The 27,622-nt window shown below is 36.5% G+C and overlaps 1 protein-coding gene and 1 pseudogene across 1 annotated transcript in view; both read right to left on the reverse strand.

Moving 5' to 3' along the window:
* The window catches only part of ASZ1 (ankyrin repeat, SAM and basic leucine zipper domain containing 1), a 77,564-nt gene that overhangs the window by 36,550 nt on the left and 13,392 nt on the right, over nucleotides 1–27,622 (reverse strand). The window lies entirely within an intron of this gene.
* Nucleotides 10,049–12,128, reverse strand: LOC127491810 (glycine cleavage system H protein, mitochondrial-like; annotated as a pseudogene).

Here is a 27,622-nt window from a genome sequence, read left to right on the forward strand (position 1 = left end):
AATGCAGTATTAATTATTCCTTCAAATAGCTATCCATATCCTGAGCACCAAAATGATGGCCCAATTTCTCCATGCTAATTTGAAATGCCACATCAATTAAATGTGGTAATTTCACATATTCATGCATTTTGTCCAAGATACTATTTTCTATATTATTTCCAGAAGGCAGCAATGCTAGGTTTCCACTATACCACAGTTATAATTACTGTGATATGGTATTTTAAATATTAGCCTGAATTCTGCAACATTATTCTTTAGCAAAACATACTGGTTTTTAAAAACTATTTAATTTGTACATATATACATTCTCTTTAGAATAGTAAAGAGAAAGCTAAATGTTCCATAATTTTGTTCCCTCCCTTCCTTACCATGGGCATTCATGGTTATAAAATGGACATCTTTCCAGATCTTAGCAAACAAAAATAACAAATTTTAAATATATAAACATGAAGAGCATATACAAACACATGAAGATTGAATAACATGCTCCTGAATGTGAACACTGGGTCATAGAAGAAATCAAAAGAGAAATCAAAAACTTCCTGGAAGTAAATGAGGATAACAGCACAACATACCAAAACTTATGGGATACAGCAAAAGAAGTGTTAAGAGGGAAGTTTATAGCAATAGGTGCCCACATCAAGAAATTGGAAAGGCACCAAATAAATGAGCTTTCAATTCATCTCAAGGATCTAGAAAAACTGCAGCAAACCAGACCCAAATCTAGTAGGAGAAGAGAAATTATTAAAATCAGAGAAGAAATCAATAGGATTGAATCCAAAAAAGCATTACAAAAAATCAGCCAAACAAGGAGCTGCTTTTTTGAAAAAATAAACAAAATTGACACCCCATTGGCCCAACTAACTAAAAAAAGAAAAGACCCAAATCAATAAAATCAGAGATGAAAAAGGAAATGTAACAACAGACACCACAGAAATAAAAAGAATCATCAGAAATTACTACAAGGACTTGTATGCCAGCAAACAGGGAAACCTATCAGAAATGGATAGATTCCTGGACACATGCAACCTACCTAAATTGAACTGGGAAGACACAGAAAACCTAAACAGACCCATAACTGAGACAGAAATTGAAACAGTAATAAAGGCCCTCCCAACAAAGAAAAGCCCAGGACTAGATGGATTCACTGCTGAATTCTACCAGACATTTAAAGAAGAACTAACTCCAATTCTTCTCAAACTATTCAGAACCATCGAAAAAGAGGCAATCCTCCCAAATTCTTTCTATGAAGCCAGTATCACCTTAATTCCTAAGCCGGAAAAAGATGCAGCACTGAAAGAGAATTACAGACCAATATCCCTGATGAACATAGATGCAAAAATCCTCAATAAAATTCTCGCCAATAGAATGCAACAACACATCAGAAAGATCATCCACCCAGACTAAGTGGGATTTATCCCTGGTATGCAGGGATGGTTCAATGTGCGCAAAACAATCAATGTGATACACCACATTAACAGACTGCAGAAGAAAAACCATATGATTATCTCAATAGACGCCAAGAAAGCATTTGATAAAATTCAACACCCTTTCATGATGAAAACTCTAAGCAAACTGGGTTTGGAAGGAACATTCCTCAATACAATCAAAGCAATCTATGAAAAACCCACAGCCAGCATCCTATTGAATGGGGAAAAGTTGGAAGCATTTCCACTGAGATCTGGTACCAGACAGGGATGCCCACTCTCACCACTGCTATTCAATATAGTTCTGGAAGTTTTAGCCAGAACTATTAGGCAAGAAAAAGAAATTAAAGGGATACAAATTGGGAAGGAAGAACTCAAACTATACCTCTTTGCAGATGATATGATTCTTTATTTAGGGGACCCAAAGAACTCTACTAAGCGACTACTGGAACTCATAGAAGAGTTTGGCAAAGTAGCAGGATACAAAATCAATGCAGAAAAATCAACAGCCTTTGTATACACAGACAATGCCATGGCTGAGGAAGAACTTCTAAGATCAATTCCATTCACAATAGCCACAAAAACAATCAAATACCTTGGAATAAACTTAACCAAGGACGTTAAAGATCTCTACGATGAGAATTACAAAATCTTAAAGAAAGAAACAGAAGAGGATACCAAAAAATGGAAAAATCTTCCATGCTCATGGATTGGAAGAATCAATTTCATCAAAATGTCCATTCTCCCAAAAGCAATTTACAGATTCAATGCAATATCAATCAAAATACCAAAGACATTCTTCTCAGATCTGGATAAAATGATGCTGAAATTCATATGGAGACACAGGAGACCCTGAATAGCTGAAGCAATCTTGTACAACAAAAACAAAGCTGGAGGCATCACAGTACCAGATTTCAGGACATATTACAGGGCAGTTGCAATCAAAACAGCATAGTACTGGTACGGAAACAGATGGATAGACCAATGGAACAGAATAGAAACACCAGAAATCAATCCAAACATCTACAGCCAACTTATATTTGATCAAGGATACAAAACCAATCCATGGAGTAAAGGATAGTCCATTCAATAAATGGTGCTGGGAAAATTGGATTTCCACGTGCAGAAGCATGAAGCAAGACCCCTACCTTTCACTGTACATAAAAATCCACTCAACATGGATTAAAGACTTAAATCTACGACCCTACACCATCAAATTATTAGAGAACATGGGAGAAACCCTGCAAGATATAGGTACTGGCAAAGAGTTCTTGGAAAAGACCCCAGAAGCAGAGGCAGTCAAAGCCAAAATTAACATTTGGGAAGTTTCTGTACTGCAAAAGAAACAGTCAGGAAAGTGAAGAGGCAACGGGCAGAATAGGAAAAAATATTTGCAAACTATGCAACAGATAAAGGGTTAATAACCAGAATCTACAAAGAGATCAAGAAACTCCACAGCATCAAAACAAACAACCCACTTAAGAGATGGGCCAAGGACCTCAACAGACATTTTTCTTTTTTTTTTTTTTTGTATTTTTTTTTAACTTTTATTTAATCAATATAAATTTCCAAAGTACGATTTATGGATTACAATGGCTTCCCCCCCCATACCGTCCCTCCCACCCACAACCCTCCCCTTTCCCACTCCCTCTCCCCTTCCATTCACATCAAGATTCATTTTCGATTATCTTAATATACAGAAGATCAGCTTAGTATACATTAAGTAAGGATTTCAACAGTTTGCTCCCACACAGAAACATAAAGTGAAAAATAATAGATGATTTTTTTTAAATGATGATGAAATCAGATCAGACCTATTGTCATGTTTAATCCCAGTGAGAGTCAAGTTGGGAGTTGATAATTTCTTTTTTTTTTTTTTTTTTCACAGAGGATCAGTTTAGTATGCATTAAGTAAAGATTTCAACAGTTTGCACCCCCATAGAAACACAAAGTGAAATATATTGTTTGAGTACTCGTTATAGCATTAAATCTCAATGCACAGCACATTAAGGACAGAGATCCTACATGAGGAGTAAGTGCACAGTGACTCCTGTTGTTGACTTTACCAATTGACACTCCTGTCTATGGCATCAGTAATCTCCCTATGCTCCAGTCATGAGTTTCCAAGGCTATGGAAGCCCTCTGAGTTCTCCGATTCTTATCTTGTTTAGACAAGGTCATAGTCAAAGTGGAGGTTCTCTCCTCCCTTCAGAGAAAGGTACCTCCTTCTCTGAAGACCTGTTCTTTCCACTGAGATCTCACTCACAGAGATCTTTTGCCAGAGTGTCTTGGCTTTCCATGCCTGAAATACTCTCATGGGCTTTTCAGCCAGATCCGAATGCCTTTAGGGCTGATTCTGAGGCCAGAGTACTGTTTAGGACATCCGCCATTCTATGAGTCTGCTGAGTATCTCACTTCCCATGTTGGATCACTCTCCCCTTTATTTATTCTATCGGTTAGTGTTAGCAGGTACTAGACTCGTTTATGTGCTCCCTTTGACTCTTAGTCCTTTCATTATGATCAATTGTGAACTGAAATTGATCACTTGGAATAGTGAGATGGCATTGGTACATGCCACCTTGGTGGGATTAAATTGGAGTCCCCTGGTATGTTTCTAACTCTACCATTTGGGGCAAGTCAGCTTGAGCATGTCCCAAATTTATATATCTTTTCCCTCTCTTATTCCTACTCTTATGTTTAACAGGGATCACATTTCAGTTAAATTTCAACACTTAAGAATAACTGTGTATTAATTACATAATTAAACCAGTCATATTAAGTAGAACAGACAAAAAAAACTACTAAGAAGGATAATGTATTAAGTTGTTCATTAACAGTCAGGGCTATGCTGATCAAGTCACCGTTTCCCATAGTGTCCATTCCACTTCAACAGGTTTCCTTTTTGGTGTTCAGTCAGTTGTCACCGATCAGGGAGAACATATGGTATTTGTCCCTTTGGGACTGGCTTACTTCACTCAGCATAATATTTTCCAGATTCCTCCATTTTGTTGTAAATGACCGATTTCACTGTTTTTGACTGCTGTATAGTATTCTAAAGAATACATATCCCATAATTTCTTTATCCAGTCTACCGTTGATGGGCATTTAGGTTGGTTCCAGGTCTTAGCTATTGTGAACTGAGCTGCAATAAACATTAGGCTGCAGACCGCTTTTTTGTTTGCCAATTTAAATTCCTTCGGGTAAATTCCAAGGAGTGGGATGGCTGGGTCGAACGGTAGGGTTATCTTCAGGTTTCTGAGGGATCTCCAGACTGACTTCCATAGTGGCTTGACCAGTTTGCATTCCCACCAACAGTGGGTTAGTGTCCCTTTTTCCCCACATCCTCGCCAGCATCTGTTGTTGGTAGATTTCTGTATGTGAGCCATTCTAACCGGGGTGAGGTGAAACCTCATTGTGGTTTTGATTTGCATTTCCCTGATTGCTAATGACCTTGAACATTTTTTCATGTGCCTGTTGGCCATTTGGATTTCCTCTTTTGAAAAATGTCTATTTAGGTCCTTGGCCCATCTCTTAAGTGGGTTGTTGGTTTTGTTTTTGTGGAGTTTCTTGATCTCTTTGTAGATTCTGGTTATTAACCCTTTATCTGTTGCATAGTTTGCAAATATTTTTTCCCATTCTGTCGGTTGTCTCTTCACTCTCCTGATTGTTTCTTTTGCAGTACAGAAACTTCTCAATTTGGGCAATCCCAATAGTTAATTTTGGCTTTGACTGCCTGTGCCTCCCGGGTCTTTTCCAGAAACTCTTTGCCTGTGCCAATATCTTGAAGGGTTTCTCCAATGTTCTCTAGTAACTAGATGGTGTCAGGTCGTAGATTTAGGTCTTTAATCCATGTTGAGTGGATTTTTGTGTAAGGTGTAAGGTAGGGGTCTTGCTTCATGATTCTGCACGTGGAAATCCAATTTTCCCAGCACCATTTATTGAATAGACTGTCCTTGCTCCAGGAATTAGTTTTAGATCCTTGATCAAATATAAGTTGGCTGTAGATGTTTGGGTTGATTTCTGGTGTTTCAATTCTGTTCCATTGGTCTATCAATCTGTTTCTGTACCAGTACCATGCTGTTTTGATTAAAACTGCCCTGTAGTATGTCCTGAAATCTGGTACTGTGATGCCTCCGGCTTTGTTTTTGTTGTACAAGATTGCTTTAGCTATTCGAGGTCTCTCGTGCCTCCAAATAAATTACAGCACCAATTTTTCCAGATCTGAGAAGAAGGTCTTCGGTATCTTGATTGGTATTGCATTGAATTTATAAATTGCTTTTGGGAGAATGGACATTTTGATGAAATTGATTCTTCCAATCCATGAGCATGGAAGATTTTTCCATTTCTTGGTATCCTATTCTATTTCTTTCTTTAAGGTTTTGTAATTTTCATCGTAGAGATCTTTAACGTCCTTGGTTAAGTTTATTCCAAGGTATTTGATTGTTTTTGTAGCTATTGTGAATGGGATTGATCTTAGAAGTTCTTCCTCAGCCATGGCATTGTCTGTGTATACAAAGGCTGTTGATTTTTGTGCATTGATTTTATACCCTGCTACTTTGCCAAACTCTTCTATGAGTTCCAATAGTCTCTTAGTAGAGTTCTTTGGGTCCCCTAAATAGAGAATCATGTCATCTGCAAAGAGGGATAGTTTGAGTTCTTCCTTCCCAATTTGTATCCCTTTAATTTCTTTTTCTTGCCTAATAGCTCTGGCTAGAACCTCCAGAACTATATTGAATAGCAGTGGTGAGAGTGGACATCCCTGTCTGGTACCAGATCTCAGTGGAATTGCTTCCAACTTTTCCCCATTCAATAGGATGTTGGCTGTGGGTTTTTCATAGATTGCTTTGATTGTATTGAGGAATGTTCCTTCCAAACCCAGTTTGCTTAGAGTTTTCATCATGAAAGGGTGTTGAATTTTATCAAATGCTTTCTTGGCGTCTATTGAGATAATCATATGGTTTTTCTTCTGCAGTCTGTTAATGTGGTGTATCACATTGATTGTTTTGCGCACATTGAACCATCCCTGCATACCAGGGATAAATCCCACTTAGTCTGGGTGGATGATCTTTCTGATGTGTTGTTGCATTCTATTGGCGAGAATTTTATTGAGGATTTTTGCATCTATGTTCATCAGGGATATTGGTCTGTAATTCTCTTTCAGTGCTGCATCTTTTTCCGGCTTAGGAATTAAGGTGATACTGGCTTCATAGAAAGAATTTGGGAGGATTGCCTCTTTTTCGATGGTTCTGAATAGTTTGAGAAGAATTGGAGTTAGTTCTTCTTTAAATGTCTGGTAGAATTCAGCAGTGAATCCATCTAGTCCTGGGCTTTTCTTTGTTGGGAGGGCCTTTATTACTGTTTCAATTTCTGTCTCAGTTATGGGTCTGTTTAGGTTTTCTGTGTCTTCCCAGTTCAATTTAGGTAGGTTGCATGTGTCCAGGAATCTATCCATTTCTGATAGGTTTCCCTGTTTGCTGGCATACAAGTCCTTGTAGTAATTTCTGATGATTCTTTTTATTTCTGTGGTGTCTGTTGTTGTTGGAACCTTCTCTAGGATTGACCACATACTAGGCCATAAAGCAAGTCTCAGCAAATTCAAAAGAATTAGAATCATACCATGCAGCTTCTCAGACCATAAAGGAATCAAGTTGGAAATTAGCAACTCAGGAATCCCTAGAGCATATGCAAACACATGGAGATTGAACAACATGCTCCTGAATGAACAATGGGTCATAGAAGAAATCAAAAGAGAAATCAAAAACTTTCTGGAAGTAAATGAGGATAACAGCACAACATACCAAAACTTATGGGACGCAGCAAAAGCAGTGTTAAGAGGAAAGTTTATATCAATAGGTGCCTACATCAAGAAATTGGAAAGGCACCAAATAGATGAGCTTTCAATTCACCTCAAGGATCTAGAAAACCTACAGCAAACCAGACCCAAATCTAGTAGGAGAAGAGAAATAATTAAAATCAGAGAAGAAATCAACAGGATTGAATCAAGAAAAACATTCCAAAAAATCAGCCAAACGAGGAGCTGGTTTTTTGAAAAAATAAACAAAATTGCCACCCCATTGGCCCAACTAACTAAAAAAAGAAGAGAAAAGACCCAAATCAATAAAATCAACAGACATTTTTCAAAAGAGGAAATCCAAATGGCCAACAGAGACATGAAAAAATGTTCAAGATCACTAGCAATCAGGGAAATGCAAATCAAAACCACAATGAGGTTTCACCAACCCCGGTTAGAATGGCTCACATTCAGAAATCTACCAACAACAGATGCTGGCGAGGATGCAGGGACAAAGGGACACTAACCCACTGTTGGGAATGCAAACTGGTTAAGCCACTATGGAAGTCAGTCTGGAGAATCCTCAGAAACCTGACTATAACCCTACCATACAACCCAGCCATCCCACTCCTTGGAATTTACCCAAGGGAAATTAAATTGGCAAACAAAAAAGCTGTCTGCACCTTAATGTTTATTGCAGCTCAATTCACAATAGCTAAGACTTGGAATAATCCAAATGCCCATCAACGGTAGACTGGATAAAGAAATTATGGTACATGTACTCTATAGAATAGTATACAGCAGTCAAAAACAGTGAAATCGGTCATTTACAACAAAATGGAGGAATCTGGAAAATATTATGCTGAGTGAATTAAGCCAGTCCCAAAGGGACAAATATCATATGTTCTCCCTGATTGGTGACAACTAACCAAGCACAAAAACGGAAACCTGCTGAAGTGAAATGGACACTATGAGAAACAGTGACTTGATCAGCCCTTGTCCTGACTGTTGATGAACAACGTAATACGTTATCCCTTTTAGTATTTTTTGTTCTACTTAATACTATTGGTTGAACTCTGCAGTTAACACACAATTATTCTTAGGTGTTTAAATTTAACTGAAAAGTGATGTCTGTTAAATATAAGAGTGGGAATGAGAGAGGGAGATGCACAATTTGGGACATGTTCAATTGGACTTCCCCCAAATGGTGGAGTTAGAAATGTGACAGGGGATTCCAATTCAATCTCATCAAGGTGGCATGTACCATTGCTATCTCACTAGTCCAAGTGATCAATTTCAGTTCACAATTGATCATACTGATAGGTCTAAGAGTCAAAGGGATCACACAAACAAGACTAGTGTCTGCTAATACTGAGAAAATAAAAATGGGAGAGAATGATCCAACATGGGAAGTGGGATACACAGCAGAATACACATAGAATGGCAGATGTCCTAAGCAGCACTCTGGCCTCAGAATCAGCCCTAATGGCATTCGGATCTGGCTGAAGAGCCCATGAGAGTATTTTAGTCATGGACAGCCAAGACACTCTGGCAAAAAAAAAAAAAAAAAAAAAAAACAAACCTAAATGAAAGATCTCTGCAAGTGATATCCCAGTAGAAAAATGGGCCATTAAAGAAGGAGGTACTTTTCTCTGAAGGGAGGAGAGAACTTCCACTTTGACTATGACCCTGTCAGAGTAAGATCGAAGTTGGCGAACTCAAAAGGCTTCCATAGCCTTGGCAACTCATGACTAGAGCCTAGGGAGATTACTGACGCCATAAATAAGAGTGTCAAATTGTTAAGTTAACAACTGGAGTCACTGTGCACTTACTCCTCAAGTAGGATCTCTGTCCTTAATGTGTTGTCCAATGTGAATTAATGCTATAACTAGTACTCAAACAGTATTTTACACTTTGTGTTTCTGTGTGGGTGTAAACTGATGAAATCTTTACTTAATATATACTAAATCAATCTTCTGTATATAAAGATAATTGAAAATTAATCTTGATGTGAATGGAATGGGAGAGGGAGCGGAAGATGGGAGGGGTGCGGGTGGGTGGGAAGTTATGGGGGGGAAAAGCCATTGTAATCCATAAACTGTACTTTGGAAATTTATATTTACTAAATAAAAGTTAAAAAAAAAAAACATGTACACATAATGGGTGGAATTTTGAAATTAAATCATCATACTGTTTATACAAAATTTTGCTTTGAATGTAAGTGCAGACTCATTTTCCTATTGAGGAAGTTCTGTTTTTCCTAAGCAAGTTTTGATTTTAAGCATTTGATTTTAAATTCTGATTCACTTCTAAGTCTTACAGATTCTATTTAACCTCTTTTTAAATACAGTTATGATATGTAACTTTCAATACCTAATTTTATGCAATTGGCAGGTTTTTTTGATTGTTGAATTCTAAATTTATTACACTGTGATTAGTTAAGTATTATACAGGATTATTTTTTAAAAAGCTATGGGTTAAGGATTCCTTTGTGGTCTTACAACATGACTGCATTTAGAAAACAATCCAAATATACCTGAAAAGAACCTATGCATCTTAGAGTCAGAATTTAGATAAATTTGACTCAGATATAATTGTAAGTTGTGTTATATGAATCTTTTATATATTTACTTTTTATATAATTTGTTGTACTATAAAGTCTTATAAGATTATGAGTTTGCCATTACTTTTTTTTAATACTACTGGTTATTTTGTGTATTTTAACAATTTAGCAATAAATTTAACAGTTTAATAAGATAGTATATATGTGCATTACATATATGACTACATATCAATAAAATCAATATAATTTCCTCTTTGTTCCCTTAAATAACGTTTGCCTAAAATTTTGCTTACTACCACAGAAATTTCGTCTTGATACCTACCAGGTATAAACATTTGCTAAATAAATTATATACTTTTTAGTTCATTTATTTTAAATCCTTAAGTACTATTTTATTTTAGGTATGATTTCTTATGGTTTTAGCCAATATGATAGTTGTAAGTGAGCTTTATCAATTACACGTTCTTTATTATTAACATAGCTGGACTTATTTTTACCATACCATGGTAAATTCATGCTTCCATGTCTCCTTTTCAGCCTTGTCAGATCAATCAGGTCTGTTTGTTCCATTCCCACCCCCTTGATCTGAAAGCTGTCAACTTCCTTATTTTCTATTAGTATTTAACTTTTAAATACTTCTGCTTTTTTCTCTAATACCATTAGCCTCACTAATCATATTTCACAAAGACTAAAGTTAATCAACAGCTACAGTCTCTTCTGAAGAAAGAAATTTATTTTTTATTTTGCTTCATTCTCTCCTCAGCCATCAAACTCTAAACTTATTATCATGGAAATTTAGTATGAACTTATCATAAATGCTCATACCTTCTCTTTTCAAGGGCAACAGTTACTTAGATTTACTAATGTGTTTATTAATTTCTTCATTCAGCATTATATCTTGCATTCGATTCTTTTTTTTAATGAGGAAGTTGAAAATGTTATTGTTTCTTATTTTGCTGCAGAGCTGCTGCTTCACTATATAAAACAGTAACAGCAAATGTAGTATATTGCAAAGTTAAGACAGTATTGTTCTTTCTCTGGCACTGTACAACTAACAAAAACTGTTCTGCATTTCCAGTTACTTCCAATGGAAAGATCATTACATATTTTGACTCAACTCCAGGGATGGGCATAAGCAAGTAACAATATTACATAAGGCTTAAGATAACAATGTTATCCTAGAATTACATTATTTGTATAACTAGTTTTTACCACAGAAAACTTCACGTATTCTGAATACTACTGCCTAGAGCCTAGTATAAAAATCACAAGGTACTGTGAAAAGGATGCATATTGTGTTCATCTGCAATCATTACAGAATTAGGGGATATTTTCATCCAGTTGTAGAGTTGAAAGTATTATTTCTTTCCATCAATATTGCTAAAAGTTGCTATTTTAAGTCCTGTCTGCCACTAATTTAAGATAAAACTGTGCTGGATTAAATTATTCTATACTAGTTCATGCCATTCCACAATAGATTTTATGTATTTCTCATAGGCTTCTTCGATCATTAGTTCATCTAGTTCTGAAGGGTTGCTCAGTGTCATCTTGATCAGCCAACCATCTTCACACAAGATTTGCTGACAAGTACTGGGTTTTCTGCAAGGGCTTCATTAATTTCAGTTATTTCTTCTTATAGAGGATAATAGAGTTCACTAGCAGTTTTCACACTTTGAAAAGCACCAAACTCATCTGTCTTTTCAATTTTGTCCCAACTGTAGGCAGACTACGATAAACAATATCTCCCAAAGCTTCCTGTGCAAAATTGCTGATTCCCACTATTCCAATACCATTTTCTGTTATCCATCATGCTTCTCTGAATTTACGTACTGAGAACAGAGTGGGTCCCCTGCGCAGTGTCTGGACTGTGCCCAGCCGAGGTCACCAGGGCAGAGGCGAGCAGGGTGTGGTGGGCGCCAAGGCCACAAGCAGGCTGCAGGCTGCCCCCATTGATTCTTATGTTTTTATTTTTTTCTTTGCCAGAAAAAATCTTAGACATAATTTTTAAGAGTCAGCAAATATTGGTTCTTGACCAGGAACACTTTCTGTGTACGTGGGGTCTTTTTCAGTTAGTGAAATGACTGATGGGGAGGTACTGGCATGTAGAAAGGATGAAGGATGTCCTTGCTGAAGATAACCTAAGTTCTCATGTATATATGAAAGCCTCTTTATTTTGCCTTCATGAATGATAAAATGCCTAAATATAAAATTACCTGCTCAAAGTTAATTTCTCAGATCATTTGTCTTCTTCCATATATAGTTGCTACATTGTCAGATAAAATGTCAGATGGAATAAGAATTGCATTGATAGGTAAATTTTCTATACTGAGAGAAACTTTTAGTATTTTTGCCTTTATTCTTGATATTGTAAGATTTACTGTGGGTCTATATATAAAAAATATATATTATTATAATATAGTAATTATTATAATATATATTATATAATATATTATTATATTATAGTAATATATTTAATAATATATTATTATATATAAAATTAAAATGTTCTATTTTAAATATATTTTTGTGTTAATCTTGCTATGTACCAGGATCTTTCAATCCTAAGGATTTTTATCTTCAATTTAGAAATATTACTAGCAACTACTGCTTCAAAAATAATCTACGTCCCATTTTTTCTTATGGGATTCTTACTAGACAAAAGTTTGAACTTCTGACAAGGTTTTCTATGTCTCTTACTTTTTCCTTCATATTTTTCACTTCTGTAACCCTTTAAGTGTATTCTAGGTTTCCTCACATCTTTTTTTTTTTTTTTTTAAGATTTATTTATGTATTTGACAGGTAGAGCTACAGTGAGAGAGAGGGAGAGACAGAGAGGAAAGTCTCCCATTTGCTGGTTCATTCCTCAAAAGTCCATAAGGCCAAAGCCGGACTGATCTGAAGCCAGAAGCCAGAAGCCAGGAGCTTCTTCCAGGACTCATTGGTGCAGGGGTCCAAGCACTTGAGCCATCCTCCACTGCTTTCCCAAGCCATAGGCAGATATCTGGGTCAGAAGAGGAACTTCTAGGACTAGAACTGATGCCCATATGGGAAGCTGGTATATGGGATGCCAGTGCCACAGGCAGAGGCTTAGCCTACTATGCCACAGAACTGGCTCCTATCACATCTATCTTTCTAGGCCACTAATTAGTTCTTCAGCTGAGTTCCACCTGCTATTCTGCACATATACTTAAATTTTAATATTCAAAAATGGTCTTTAATCCATAATCCACTGTCCTTGTTTCATAATTCCTATTTGTTACTTTGTGGAGGCAAATTCCTCTTTTATTGTTCAGAGGATACAGTTCTTTTTAGATTCTTCTATCTTTTCTGCTTTTTCTAGTCTAAGCTATTATTTTGTTGAATTGTTATGTCCCCATTTCCTGATGTTTACATTCTCCAGCATTTGATCGTTTATATTTGTGCACCTACCTCTGGTGTACCATAAAGGCCTGCAAATATGGAAAACTCAAGACAGCAGTCCTAAGTAATACCATATTTCCCATCTATTTCTTTAGAGAGTTATTCCTTTTTTCATTTCAGAGAAAATTTCCCTTTTTATTTCAAATAGAGTTTTATTAAAATATTTTAATACCCTGATATCTATAACTTGCTGTAGAAGGGCAAGGCTTTAACATATTCTCAGCTGAACATCTTGAAGTCATAAACCTATTTTTCCAAAAATTCCTATTCTGTTTTTGGTCATGTTTTTCTTCCAGAATGTTTAGAATTATTTCATCAAGTTGAAGCAATCCTCTTGGCATTCCAAACAAGATGCTTAATTTTATAAATTAATTAGATAAAAAACAAGTATCTTTTTAAATGCTGTTTCATCCCAGCCAAGAACATGACATGTCTATTTATTCAATCTTCTTTTATTTCACTCAATGGAATTTTAAACTTTTATTTATTAGGTCCTTCACATTATTATTTACCTCTAGATACTTAGATTTTTCTCCTCTTGAGAAGGGGATCTATACTTTCATTGTATTCTTAACTGAGTCATTAACCAACTGAATTTTTTGCAATATTATTGAAAAAACAATCTCATTTTATGGTTATTTCTAAGGATTTCTCAACTGATGATCTTCTGTTTACTAAGCATATATTCAAACAATCTAAAACACCATAATTTTGTCTCACTTTCCTAATGTAAAAAGACCCAACAGCTTAACTAGAGGCAACACAGTTCAATGGTTCACACCAGGGGTCAGCAAAGCCTTTCTGTAAAAGGCAAAAGAGTAAATATTTTAGGATTTGTGGAACATACAAGGATATGTCACAACTGCTCAGCTCTGCTGTTACAGCATGAAAGCAGACATACACGGTACATAAATAATGAGTGCAGCTGTTCTAATAAAAGTTTAGAAGTTGGCCAACTTCTGCTTTAGGGTATAAGCTGTGGAGTTATTCTGCCTAGGTTAAAACCTAGTTTTTGGCATTTACTGGCTGTGTAACATTAGGCAAGATTTTTAAGCTCTCACTGCCTTTGTTTCTACAACTTTATATGGGCATAAATACTGTTTCTACATTTGTGGCACCAATTGATGATATTATCATACAGTGAGATCATCAGATAATAATGTTCAGTAATAAGAACAGTACCAGGGACAAAATAAATGCTCTGTCATGATTAGCTATTTTTATTAACTATATCTCATCTTCTCTTATATAATGAAATCGCCTAACAGTTCCCCCAAACAATGGTAAAACAAAGAGTGCCTATAATAAGCATTTTTGTCTTGTTCCTGACATTAATGCAAATGCTGCCAGAGTTTCTCTAGTCAGCATATGATTTGTTTTGGCTTCAGATATATATTTGTGAAATTAAGGAACTATTCATCAAATCAAACTTTAGGAGCATTATAAAAAGCAGAAAAACATTTTAACTTTTATTAAATGCCTTTCTGGTATTTATTAAAATAACTCCCTTTAAAAAAATAACTTGGGGCTGGCACTGTGGCTCACTTGGTTAATCTTCCGCCTGAGGCGCCAGCATCCCATATGGGCACCGGGTTCTAGTCCCGGTTGCTCCTCTTCCAGTACAACTCTCTGCTGTGGCCTGGAAGGGCAGTGGAGGATGGCCCAAGTGCTTGGGCCCTTGTACCCGCATGGGAGAGCAGGAGGAAGCATCTGACTCCTGGCTTCGGATCGGTGCAGCGCCGGCTGTAGTGGCCATTTGGGGGTGAACCAATGGAAGGAAGACCTTTCTCTCTGTCTCTCTCTCTCACTGTCTATAACTCTACCTGTCAGATAAATAAATCAATTTAAAAAATAAAAAATAAATAAAAAAATAACTTGAGGGGCTGGCATTGTGGCACAGCCAGTTAAACAGCCACCTATGACACCAACCTGTCATATCAGAATGCAAGTTCAAGCTCTGGGTGCTCTGCTTCCTGCCCATGCTAATGTGACTTGGAAAGCAGCAGAAGATGGCCCAAGTACTTGGCTGCAGGCACCCACATAGAGCTCCCCGCTTGTGGCTTTCGCCTGGTCCAGCCCTGGTGACTGTGCCCTATGGGAAGTTATCTCTTTCACTGTCTCGCCCTCCCTCTCTTTGTCACTCTGCCTTTCAAATAAACAAATAAATCCTTTTTTAAAAAATCACTCTACTTGTATATAAAATTGTTTCCCTAGGACTGAACATTTTTCCACAGCTGACATGAATCCCATTGATTATGGTACTCCTGAATTATCTGATCTGCTGATAATGTTAAATTTGCTAATACTTCATTAAAGACTTAGGATTTTTATATTTGTGTTCATAATAGATTGATTCATAGTTTTTGGAATGAATAATTTTTAAAAATTAGATTTAAGGATCAGAGTTAGATTTGCTTTGCAAAAAAGAATTGAAATGCTTCTTTTTTTCATTATGTTCTCAAACTATTTAGATAGTACTAGTTTAATCTATTTGGAAATTTAAAAGAAATGAACTGTTAAACTCTCTTAGCCCAGTCCTTTCCATGGAAATTAGCTTCCTGACAACTGTTCTCAAAAGAGACACCAAAATCTCAACATACTAAAAATTTTAAAAGTAGAAACAAGAAACCAACTTAAAAAGCCACTGCAACACATAAAACAACAATACAGAAAGATCTTAAAAGTCAGTCAGAAACATGTGCACCACAAAATAGAAAAATGAAGAAGACAATTAAAAGAAATAGAAATGACTATAAAATGTGGATGATTAATCAGCTAAATATTATTGAAAAGCATGCAAACTAAATGAGGTTATCATTATTTACAAATCAGATTGGAAAACTGATAACATAAAAAAATCTAGTGCTGTAACTGTATATGTCCTCTCAAATACTGCTGAAGTTAGTATAAAGTCATATAACTTTTTCATAAGACAAGTCAGGAATACCCATCACAGTCCTAAATATATGCATACATACACCTTTATTTCAGCAACTGTACTTTAGGAATATGTTCTATAGAGAATGTATCCATGTTGCTAAGGATATTCACTGCAGTATTTTCTGTAACGCTAAAATCTGGAAATAGTGTTCTTCAATAAAACAGTGTGTTAAGCAATAATATCATATCCATACAGTGGAATATTATATAGCTACTATAGAGAATTGGTGTCTATATACACTGGTGAGTATATTGCTCATGCAACACTTTCCAATTAAAAAATCAACCTTAGTACAGTATACAGGGTATAACCACATTTAAAAACAAAGAAAAATCCCAATACATGGAAGAAATTCTTGAAGAATGTATACTAACAGCCTGTTCTGTGGAGAGAAAATAGAAGTCTTTTTACTCTGTAAGTTACAGTAACATTTCAGCATTTTTTTTTTTTTTTTGACAGGCAGAGTGGACAGTGAGAGAGAGAGACAGAGAGAAAGGTCTTCGTTTGCCATTGGTTCACCCTCCAATGGCCGCCGCGGCCGGCGCGCTGCGGCCGGCGCACCACGCTGATCCATGCAGGAGCCAGGTGCTTCTCCTGGTCTCCCATGGGGTGCAGGGCCCAAGCACTTGGGCCATCCTCCACTGCACTCCCGGGCCACAGCAGAGAGCTGGCCTGGAAGAGGGGCAACCGGGACAGAATCCGGCGCCCCGACCGGGACTAGAACCTGGTATGCCGGCGCCGCAAGGCGGAGGATTAGCCTATTGAGCCACGGCGCTGGCCACTTTTCAGCATTTTTAACAGAAACCTTTCATGATCAGAATTTTAAGTAAAGTTCACATCCGCAAACTCTATCTTGAGGTATACAGGTACTAAGTTCTTAAATTCAGACAAATCTACTTGCTACTTTCAATTATGAATACACAGTCCGTGACTGTGGCCAAGAGTAATGATCCTTGGCCAGCACCACAGCTCAATAGGCTAATCCTCCACCTAGCGGCGCTGGCATCCCCGGTTCTAGTCCCGGTCGGGGTGCTGGAGTCTTTCCCGGTTGCCCCTCTTCCAGCCCAGCTCTCTGCTGTGGCCAGGGAGTGCAGTGGAGGATGGCCCAAGTCCTTGGGCCCTGCACCCTATGGGAGACCAGGAGAAGTACCTGGCTCCTGGCTTCCGATCAGCACGGTGCACCGGCCACAGCGCGCCGGCCATGGCAGCCATTGGATGGTGAACCAACGGCAAAGGAAGACCTTTCTGTTTCTCTCTCTCACTATCCACTCTGCCTGTCCAAAAAAAAAAAAAAAAAAAGTAATGATCCTTTTGGTTCTAATTTATCCTCAACCTGCCTTCAGAATAACCTTTATAAAATGCTATTATATTCATTTTTCTTAAGTTGTTCAATAGTTTTCAGGATGAAATTTGTATTCTTTAACACAAATTACAGAGGTTAATAACTTGTAACTGCCAAATTCTGACCCAATTTCTACTCTAATATTTTCTGGCTACATTATTTACAATATCATTACTTACAACCACCTGAACAAAATACACTTTTTCACCCATCTCTGCACATACATCTCCATCTACAGTGAATATTCATGCTGGCATCTTCAGTATTCAGTTGGCTAACTTCTATTCATTCTTTGTTCCTAGAGACACCTTCACCTACTTTTAATCTTACCATGTTGTAAGTGCCTGCAGTCTCACAATATCTTATAATGTATTATCCAATTCTTCAGGAAGGGACTTGGGCTTCCATTTTCTATCTCCTATCTCTATCTATGTGTTTAGTATATATTAAGTGTTAATTTAAAAAAAAAGCTGAATTTACTAGTGATAATAAGTGAGGTATTTTTTTAAATGTGTTTATTTAAGCTAAACTTGAAGTACTTTTTTTTTTCTTTGACAGGCAGAGTTAGACAGTGAGAAAGAGAGAGACAGAGAGAAAGGTCTTCCTTCCGTTGGTTCACCCCCCAAATAGCTGCTACGGCCTGCGCGCTGTGCTGATCCAAAGGAGCCAGGTGCTTCCTCCTGGTCTCCCATGGAGTGCAGGGCCCAAGCACTTGGGCCATCCTCCACTGCCCTCCCAGGCCACAGGAGAGAGCTGGTCTGGAAGAGGAGCAACCGGGACAGAATCTGGCGCCCTGACTGGGACTAGAACCGGGGGTACTGGTGCTCTAGGCAGAGGATTAGCCAAGTGAGCCGTGGCACCAGCCAATGAGGTATTTTTAATCTTCATCTCCCAGATTTCATCCAAATTTCTGATAGTGAAGAACGGGTAAAACAAATAATGGAATTTATTATATAACCATAATTACATTTTTCCCCAGAATGATAGTCTTCTGTTTATTTTCAATTTCTGGCTATTCATTTTAATAAAACCTCCACTAGAGGGCATACAAAGAAAAGCAGAAACAAAACTCCATCTGGCAGGGGAAAAAAAGCAAAACAAAAAAAATCCCATATATTTCTACACTGATTTATCACTTCTCTCTGTACCAGTGGTAAAATGGTTGGTTTGTTTTCATGTCATAGTTTTATATAAACTCAGTGCTATCTATTTTGCTTTTAATCTTAAAACAATCAGCTTATAGCTGGGAGATCAATGAAATAACTACAATAAGGGAGCTTTAGAAAATGATAAAATTCTAGAAATTGGACATTCATCTCTAGCTATCAAAGTCGTTTCATTAGATCAACCCTCTCACTGAAAAAGGCTATAAGAGATGATAAAATAGAAAACACGTTTGAAGGCACAGTAGAAAAAAAGCTGCCAGACACGAAAAGCCAAGATCTTAGAAGAAGAAGAAAAAAACATCTGTTGGATTGAGTCCTACATTCTCTTCCACTTTTTCCCTTGAAGCATCTGCCAATTCCTGGTAACATCAGTAGAATGAAATAACTTTTAGGCCTTCTCTCAAGGCTAGAGCCACAAAAATCAAAGCTCAGGGCTACGAAAGCACTGACAACATCAAGGATCGATATCCTGGAAAAAACAGAGTAACAGGAAAGTGATGCTATAGAGAAGTCATATTTGTCTGGGCTTTGTCTTGAAAGCATTTGCAGATTTCTATGCTGCACAAAATATATATAATATATATATATAATATACATGCGAGCTGTTAACATAACATTCAGCATTCCCATAAAGATGAGGAAATAAAAACTGGCATTCGTGACCTTCAAAAATAGTGTTGAAGGTAAACACAGCAAATTTGAGTTGAGATCATTGAAGGGCTATATGGGAAACAGACTAATTCTGAAACCTAGCCTTCAACCACCTTAACTCCAAATTATGTCAAGTGATGCGCCCTTGTTCTAAAGTAAGAAAATTAAATAATTTCTGGAAGCAAGCAGACCTGTACAGATGTTTAGATGTAATATCCAGCATTTAATCAAAAGTTATCAGGCATTTTAAAAGATAGAACCAAGTGACCTAAGGAGAAAACAGATAATAAAAATGTCTTTAGATGTTATCAAAACCACACTGTGGAATACGTGTGATTATTTCAAAAAATGGAAGGTAAAAATAAACTTTTAATTGTAAACCTGTATTTTAGGGGAGCAAAAGATGTAATCAGAAACTGCAGACCTGAAAAACAGGAGTAGTTGAAATTAGGAAGCTGACAGATGGATTTTACAGCGGATTAGATACAGAAGAAGATAACTGATAACTTGGAAAACAGGCAAAATGAAAATAACCAGTGTGAAATTTAGGGAAGAAAAAGGATAAAAAAAACTATACAATAATGTTAAAAAACAAACAGGATATGAGTGCAATGGTTTTAATTTCATCTGGAGAGAATAAAGCAAAAAAAAAAAAAAAAAAAACACATAGCTTACTGGCTGGAAACCTCCTCAAACAACAGATTTAAGTTCTATGATTCACCAAAAAAGCAGACTGGCTGGTTTGCTATGTTCAAACCCATTTTGCTTACTAAGACTATATCATTTAGCCTAGAGAAAGAATGTGGAGGAAGGGAGGCTGGTAATAGCAAAATACCAGCATTGTGGGGCAGGAGCCCTCCTATCTATAGCCTGTGACAGTAAGGATCAAAGCACAAGAGAAAAATTCAAGAGACCAGGAGGCATGAGATGCCTTAACAATACCCAGGAAAACAGAGTAGGAGTCATTGCTTCTAAATGTTCAAATTACATGCTTATTTGATTTGAATTACATCTAAACCACTTTTTCAGTTTTTCAAAGAAGAAACTAAAGCAACATTAGTTATACGGGGTTCCCAAGGAAAATATGATGCAGTATGTACTGAAAATAAAGTCCACTTTATTCTTGAAGAAGTAGCACACCTTGTTTTTCTCAAATCAGGACCTAGTGTTCTAGAAATGCTGTCAGTAACAGTTCAAGAAAGAAAGTATTGGGGCCTGGTGTTGTGGTATAGCAAGTTGAGACACACCAGGGATTGCTGGCATCCCATATGGGCACCGGCTAGAGTCCCAGCTGCTCCACTTCTGATCCAGCTTCCTGCTAATGCACCTGGGAGAGCAGAAGATGGCTCCAGTGCTTGGGCCCCTCCCTACAACCATGTGGGAGACCAGGATGAAGTTCCTGGTTCCTGGCTTTGGATTAGCCCAGCTGTAGCCACTGTGGCCATTTGGGGAGTGAACCAGCAGATGGAAGTTGTTTCTGTCTCTCCCTCGCTCTGTCTGTAACTCTACCTCTCAAAAAAATAAATAAAATTAAAAAAAAAAACACATATAGAAAAGTTGAAAGCATAAGTATGGAAAAAAAGTATCAAACACTATTAAGTGGGGTCAGCGCTGTGTCATAGCGGGTTAAGCCACCGCCTGCAGTGCTGGCATTCCATATGGATGCCACTTTGAGTCCTGGCTACTCCATTTCTGACCTGGTTCTCTGCTATGGCCTGGGAAAGCAGTAGAAGATGGCTCAGGTCCTTGGGCCCTTGTACCCGTGTGGGAGACCGGGAAGCTGCTCCTGGCTCCTGGCTTTGGATTGGCACAGCCCCAGCCATTGGGGCCTTCTAGAGAGTGAACCAGTGGATGGAAGACCCCCCCACCATTGCCTCTGCCTCTCTCTAACTCTGCCTTTCAAATACCTCTCTCTCTCTCTGCCTCTGCCAAAAAAAAAAAAAAAACAAAACAAACAAACAAAAAAAAACAAAAAACAAAAAAAAACGAAACACTAAAACACTAACAAGCAAAGATGATGTAGCCATACCAGTAATACCAATATTAGACAAAAAAAATATGGTACAATGAAACAAGCATTGTTAACAACAAAAAGGGGCATGCGCTGTAAAAGTAAAGGCCAATGCATCAAGAATATTACAGGCTTAAAAACATGTAAGCAGGGACTGGCATGGTCATTGTGGAATAGTGGGTTAAGGCACTGCCTGCAATGCAGGCATCCCATATGGGTGCCAGTTCAATTACTGGCTGTTCCACTTCCCATCTAGCTCCCTGCTAAAATGCACCTGGGAAAGCAGTTAAAGATGGCTCTCAAGTCCTTGGGCCTCTGCACACACATGGGAGTCAGAGATGAAACTCCTGGCTTTGGCCTGGCCTAGACCTGGCTATTGCAGCCATTTGGGGAGTGAACCAATGGATGGAAGATGTTCTCTGTCTCCCTCTCTAACTGCCTTTCAAAAAAAAATCTTTAAAAAAAAGATGTAAGCAAAAGTTGACCAAAAAAATACAAATCTCAGTAAGTGACAGATTAAGCAAGCAAAAAAATCAATAGTCATTAGAAGATTCAAATAGAACTTACATCCTTCGCTTAATTAACATACATGGGTTCATGAATTTCTACTCATAACTTTTGATGGCAAATATGTGCGATTCTTTTTTTCCCCCATGCTAACAAAACCTTCAATAGCTGAACATCCTACAGTTCAATTTAAAAATGGTACTAAGTACCTAGAGTTAGTGTTACATCTCACAAATTTTTTAAGGGCTCAGACTCACACAACTACCCCACTTCAGACGCCAAGCACAAATCCTGGGCCTCTTATACTTCTGACCAGTTGGCTATAAATCTGAGTTCCTATGACTCTCCTGCTTTATAATTTGCTACACTGGCCCATAGAAATTAGGGGAAAATCTTATTTACTATTACTGGTTTATTATAAAGGATACAATGCAAGAACAGCCAAAATGAAGAGATGTACAGGGGAAGGTATGGGAGAGTGTCCCCCTAGGTGGGCTACCCTTCTAATACCTTCACTAACCCAGAAGCTCTCCAAACTCTGTAGTTTGGGTTTTCATTGTGGCTTCATTACATAGGCACAATTGATTAAAACACTGGGCCCTGGTGACTGATTTAATCTTCAGTCCCTCTCTCTGATATGGAGTATGGGGCTCAAAGTTTCAATTTCTCTAATACTGCCTTGGTCCTCTGGCCGTCATCCCCAACTTTGAAGTTATGCATAAGTTCCTGGTCACTATTTCATTAGCATATTAAAACACCCACTCTTTTAAGGTCCTAGAGGTTTTTATAAAGCTAGAGCCAAGTATTAATATAAACTATTTTAACAAAAGATGCTACTAATACCTCTATTATTCAGAAAATTACAATGATTTAAGAGCTCTGTGCCAGCAACTGGATGAAGATCAAATAAATCTTATTATATCAAATTATACACACTCATCACCAAATCACATTCTTTTCTAGTGCCAAAGCTGACCAGAAAGTCTCAACAAATTTCAAAGATCTGAAATTATTCAAAATATGATCTCTTATACCTGGAATTAAGCTAGATATTAGTGACAGAAAGCAAACATGGAGAACAAGTTGTGATATTTTCAAATACTTGAATATTTTTCAGCAATAAAAAGAACTAGGAACTAGGAAATAATTTTAGGATTATTTAAAAAACATACTGAGCCAAGAATTTAGACACTAAAGAGTGCACACTGAATTGATGTGCTTAACAAAACACTATTATAGGGTAGGAAAAAAATATTTAAGTGGTTGCACCGGGGCTTTTGGAGGTTATCTTAAAGGGAAGGGCCTTCCCAGGGTAAGGGAAAATGTCCTATACTTTGAAAGAGATTTGGGTTACATGGGTATATTCCTTTGCTATAATTCAAACTGTACAGTTAAAATTTATATATTTTACCTTGTAAATCAGATCTCAATAAGAAAGTAGAATTTACAAAACAGGCCAAGTGATATATAATGTTGACAGATAGTCATATATGGCTAATTTCACTTGAGCAGGAAAAATTCACACAAATGACAGGACTGTGGTTGCCTCCAAGAAAGAAATAAGGGAAGGGAATATGATTAGAGAGGATTCAAAAGGGGCCTTTTACCACACAGTATTACTTCACTGAAAATATATTTAAAGGAAAATTAGAAAAATGAGGCAAACTATAGCTTCTAAAGAGTATATGAACTATGAGCTCTGATACACTTTCAGCTCTAATAAGAACTAGTAAAACAAGAATTGTTTTATATAATTATTCATAACCCTAACAGTTGAAAGTGAAACACATCAGCAAATATTTCTGCTTTAATTATGTGTCCCATTATAAATCATCATTCAATATTTCCAAGATTTCATGATATTGTTATCTTTTTTTTAAAAGTATTTATTTATTTGTTTGTTTATTTCCTGAAAGGCAGAATGCCAGAGAGACAGAGGAAGAGGGGAAGACAGAGAGATCAATTGATCATCCATCAGCTGGTTCACTCCCCAGATGGTTCACCTGCTACAACAACCAGCTGGGCCAGGCTGAATCCGAGCCTGGAACTCCACCCAGATTGCCCACACAGATTGCAGGATCCCTAGTACTTGACCATCTTCTGTTGCCTTCCCAAGCACAACAGCCGGAAGCTGGATTGAAAGTGGAGTAGCTGGGACTCAAAGTGGGACTCTGATATGTGATGCTGGTGTTGCAAGCAGCAGCTTCATCTGCTATACCATAACACTGGTCCCACTGTTATCAATTCAGTAAATGAATAACATACAGATTGAAGAGAATCTTGTCTGTTACTTAAAAAAGTACCAGGCTGCATATGTAACATTTTTATACCCAACAAGACTCATCAATGAGACTACTCAAAATGTAGTCTATTTGATGGAAAATTAAGTTCATTTTTAAAATAGCAATTTCCTACCATGTACCAGACACTAATAAGACAAAGTGAAGTTAGAATTTAGAAGTTTCAGTTTTTTTCTTTAGTCTTGGTTTCTGTGTGTGTGTGTTTTGAAAGATTCGTGTCTTGAACTTTTCAATTTCCTCTCACCTGTATCCCCTCCATTTTGTGCTTTCAGAAGGACCAGGTAGCTTTACAGGTATATGAATAGCAATATTAATAATGTTCCTTAAGTATACAATATAACACTAAGATATTTTTCACACATGTAAAACTGCTAACAAAGATAAAACCAGCTCCCATATAGTAAGAAAATAGTTAAACAAAAACATGAGCATAGGATATGGGAAACAAAGATGTTAGTTCAAACTAATTAAAAATCAGAAAAATCACAAAACTAAAATATGCTCATTATTATCTACCAGATTATTAAAACAACAACTTTTAGTAATATGCTAGCAAGGATGCAAAAAAAAAAAAAATGAATGCTCTCTCACACGTTTAACAAATGTGAACTGGAAAAATCTTTTTGGAGGACAGTTTGGATGTAACTTGGAAGATTTTTAAATGTGCAAATACTCGAACAATTCTATTTCTAGGAGTCTTCTACAGAATTAATATGCACTAAGAATATTATTACTATTATTCGTACTACTACACACCCTGGAGTGTTTACTCTTTGGGATGGTACTGCGCTAGGCACAAAACTACTTTACAATGTTCCCTGATATCTTCATATTATAAAAATGAAACTGAAAGGATGAATAACTTGCCCAAATTACAAAATTATTAAATGATAAAGCTGAGGTTCAAACTTTGGTAGTTTAACTCATGAAGCAATACTCACAACTATCATACAACACAAGAAAGCAAAACCTACAATTTAAGTGTCATTGGCATGGTAATGTTGAATAAAGTGTATCAATCATAAGAAATCATATGCATTTATTAAAATGAAGTAAATTTACATTGTACTGGCTAGAAAATATGCCAAGACATTTTATGTGAGAAGAGGTGTGTATATTTATCAGTCTGCAATTTTTTAAATAAAAAATATTGGGGATACTCATCAAATTATAGATTATTTATTCACAGATTTTTTTAATGGCTAGGGGAAAATAACAAAATAAGTGATAATTTCTACTAGTGTTTTCTGAATAAGCCCCTTTAAAAAATTATTTCTAAAAGAATATTTTTGTGACTTCAGCTTATGTTTTCAGAGCAAACATGTCACATTTTTACTTAAAACTAGAAAACAGTTAATATTGTATGCCAAAATTACATCTCAATCTACCATATTGCTTCAGTGACATTTACAACTAAATTTATATTCTGAGAAACAAAGCAACATTTTTCCCAGGGTATCTTCTGTTTATTAAAACATGCAGTAACATTCAACACGTTAACAATCACACAATGATTACGTCAAAACCTTGGGCATTAGTTAATGTGTGCTGTGTTATCAATGGTTATAAAACATCCATTGAAATTAAAATGCCACCTCATTTTACAAAACCCTTGTCTTATGACTGAGCAATCTGAATATAACAGACTCCTTTGTAAGAAACACTGCCTTCTAAATGTAAAAAAAAAATAATATAAGCTTTCAGAAAACTGGGGAAAAAAACCACAATTTCTAAAAACAGAAATGTTGTTTACATACAAGGGTACTTCAAAAAGTTAATGAACATATATGTTATAAAAAACTGTATATGAACTTCAAATTTCTTGTACCAAAATAAGCTTATCTTTTCCATGGACTTTTTGAAGTATTATCTATATTATTAAAAGGCTCATGATTACTCCTTTTTTTTTTTTTTTTTTGACAGGCAGAGTTAGACAGTGAGAGAGAGAGACAAAGAGAAAGGTCTTCCTTTTTCCGTTGGTTCACCCCCCAAAAAGGCTGCTAAAGCCTGCACGCTGCGGCCGGCCCACTGTGCAGATCCAAAGCCAGGAGCCAGGTGCTTCCTCCTGGATCTCCCATGGGGATGCAGGACCCAAGGACCTGAGCCATCTTCCATTGCACTCCTGGGCCATAAAGAGCTGGACTGGAAGAGGAGCAACCGGGACAGAATCCGGAGCCTCCACTGGGACTAGAACCCAGGATGCTGGAGCTGCAGGTGGAGGATATGCCTAGTGAGGCGTGGTTCTGGCCATGATTACTATTAACAATAAATATCAACCTAAAATTTAAGGCAGAATTGAGGTAAGTTTCAAATTTTGTCATGTATCCAATAATCTAATACAGACATTCTATACTTTACTAAGTCATAATATCATTTTGATTGTACTATCAGCATAAAACAAAAATAAGGAATGATAAGTCCCTTCTATGGCACAAATGCCAAGTTACAATTAACTTGATTGAAGTTCACCTTGTTTCCAGGCCAAAATATAATTAAGCAAACTAAAGGGATAACGTTTTTCTGTTTCCATACTTGCCTTTACAGTTTATAGACTTTTTAAGTCAAAATATTCAACTACCTACTGTAAGTAAGCCACAGAAAAGGAAAAAAAATAAAGATACAAAGCAGTTTATTACAAACATGTTTTGCAACAATTAGAAAAATCACACTGTTCAAACTGGTTTAGGTTGAAAATATCATATATATAGACAAGGGGAGGAATTTAAGAGCATTCTACTAGGAGATCCTCTTCAGATTAAATACCTTTATCAAACCTCTCCTACATTTAAACACACTTAAATATTTGAGCACCAATTTTCTGTTCTATTAAAAAAATACTTCCCTCATTAAGTGCAAGGATAATTTAGACAACATATTTAAAAGCAATTAACAAAGTAATCAGCACACAGCAAACAATGAATGTTTCATTTAAAAACAAACCAAAAAAAACCCCTAACTCCTAATACAAATTTTAGGGCCAAAAGAAATAAACCAGTATTAAATTTCCATATTGCTAAACATACTACATTGTACTATACTATCGACAGCAAGATCCCAAGAGAAATATAATTGTTTTATTATTATATATAACATTGTATTGTATCATAATATTATTTAATTAATTAAAATTTGTATCATAGAAGGTAAATTTAAAAATGGCTTTCAATGTGTCAATTCTTTACCATTAGAAAAGGGTAAAAAATAGAATAAAACAAAACTAATATAAGAACAAGGTAGAGCTATATATACTAATATGGAAAGCTGTCCATAAAATATTAAATCAGTGATATTTCCAAAACTATTTTAAACAATGTTTTAAAAAATAAATCTGCATGGAAAGCAAAGAATTACAGAGCTATCATAAAAACAATGATCAATATTTTAGAAGATGCCAATTTCTACTTCTAGTAATGACAAACTGGATAATTTGTACCAAAACTATGAAAGCATATAAAATTTTTAAAAATTTCTTAAAAAGTGAAAAACTAAGAAATGAAGGAAAC

Source organism: Oryctolagus cuniculus, chromosome 3 (genome assembly GCF_964237555.1).
Source record: "Oryctolagus cuniculus chromosome 3, mOryCun1.1, whole genome shotgun sequence".
Lineage (NCBI taxonomy): Eukaryota > Metazoa > Chordata > Mammalia > Lagomorpha > Leporidae > Oryctolagus > Oryctolagus cuniculus.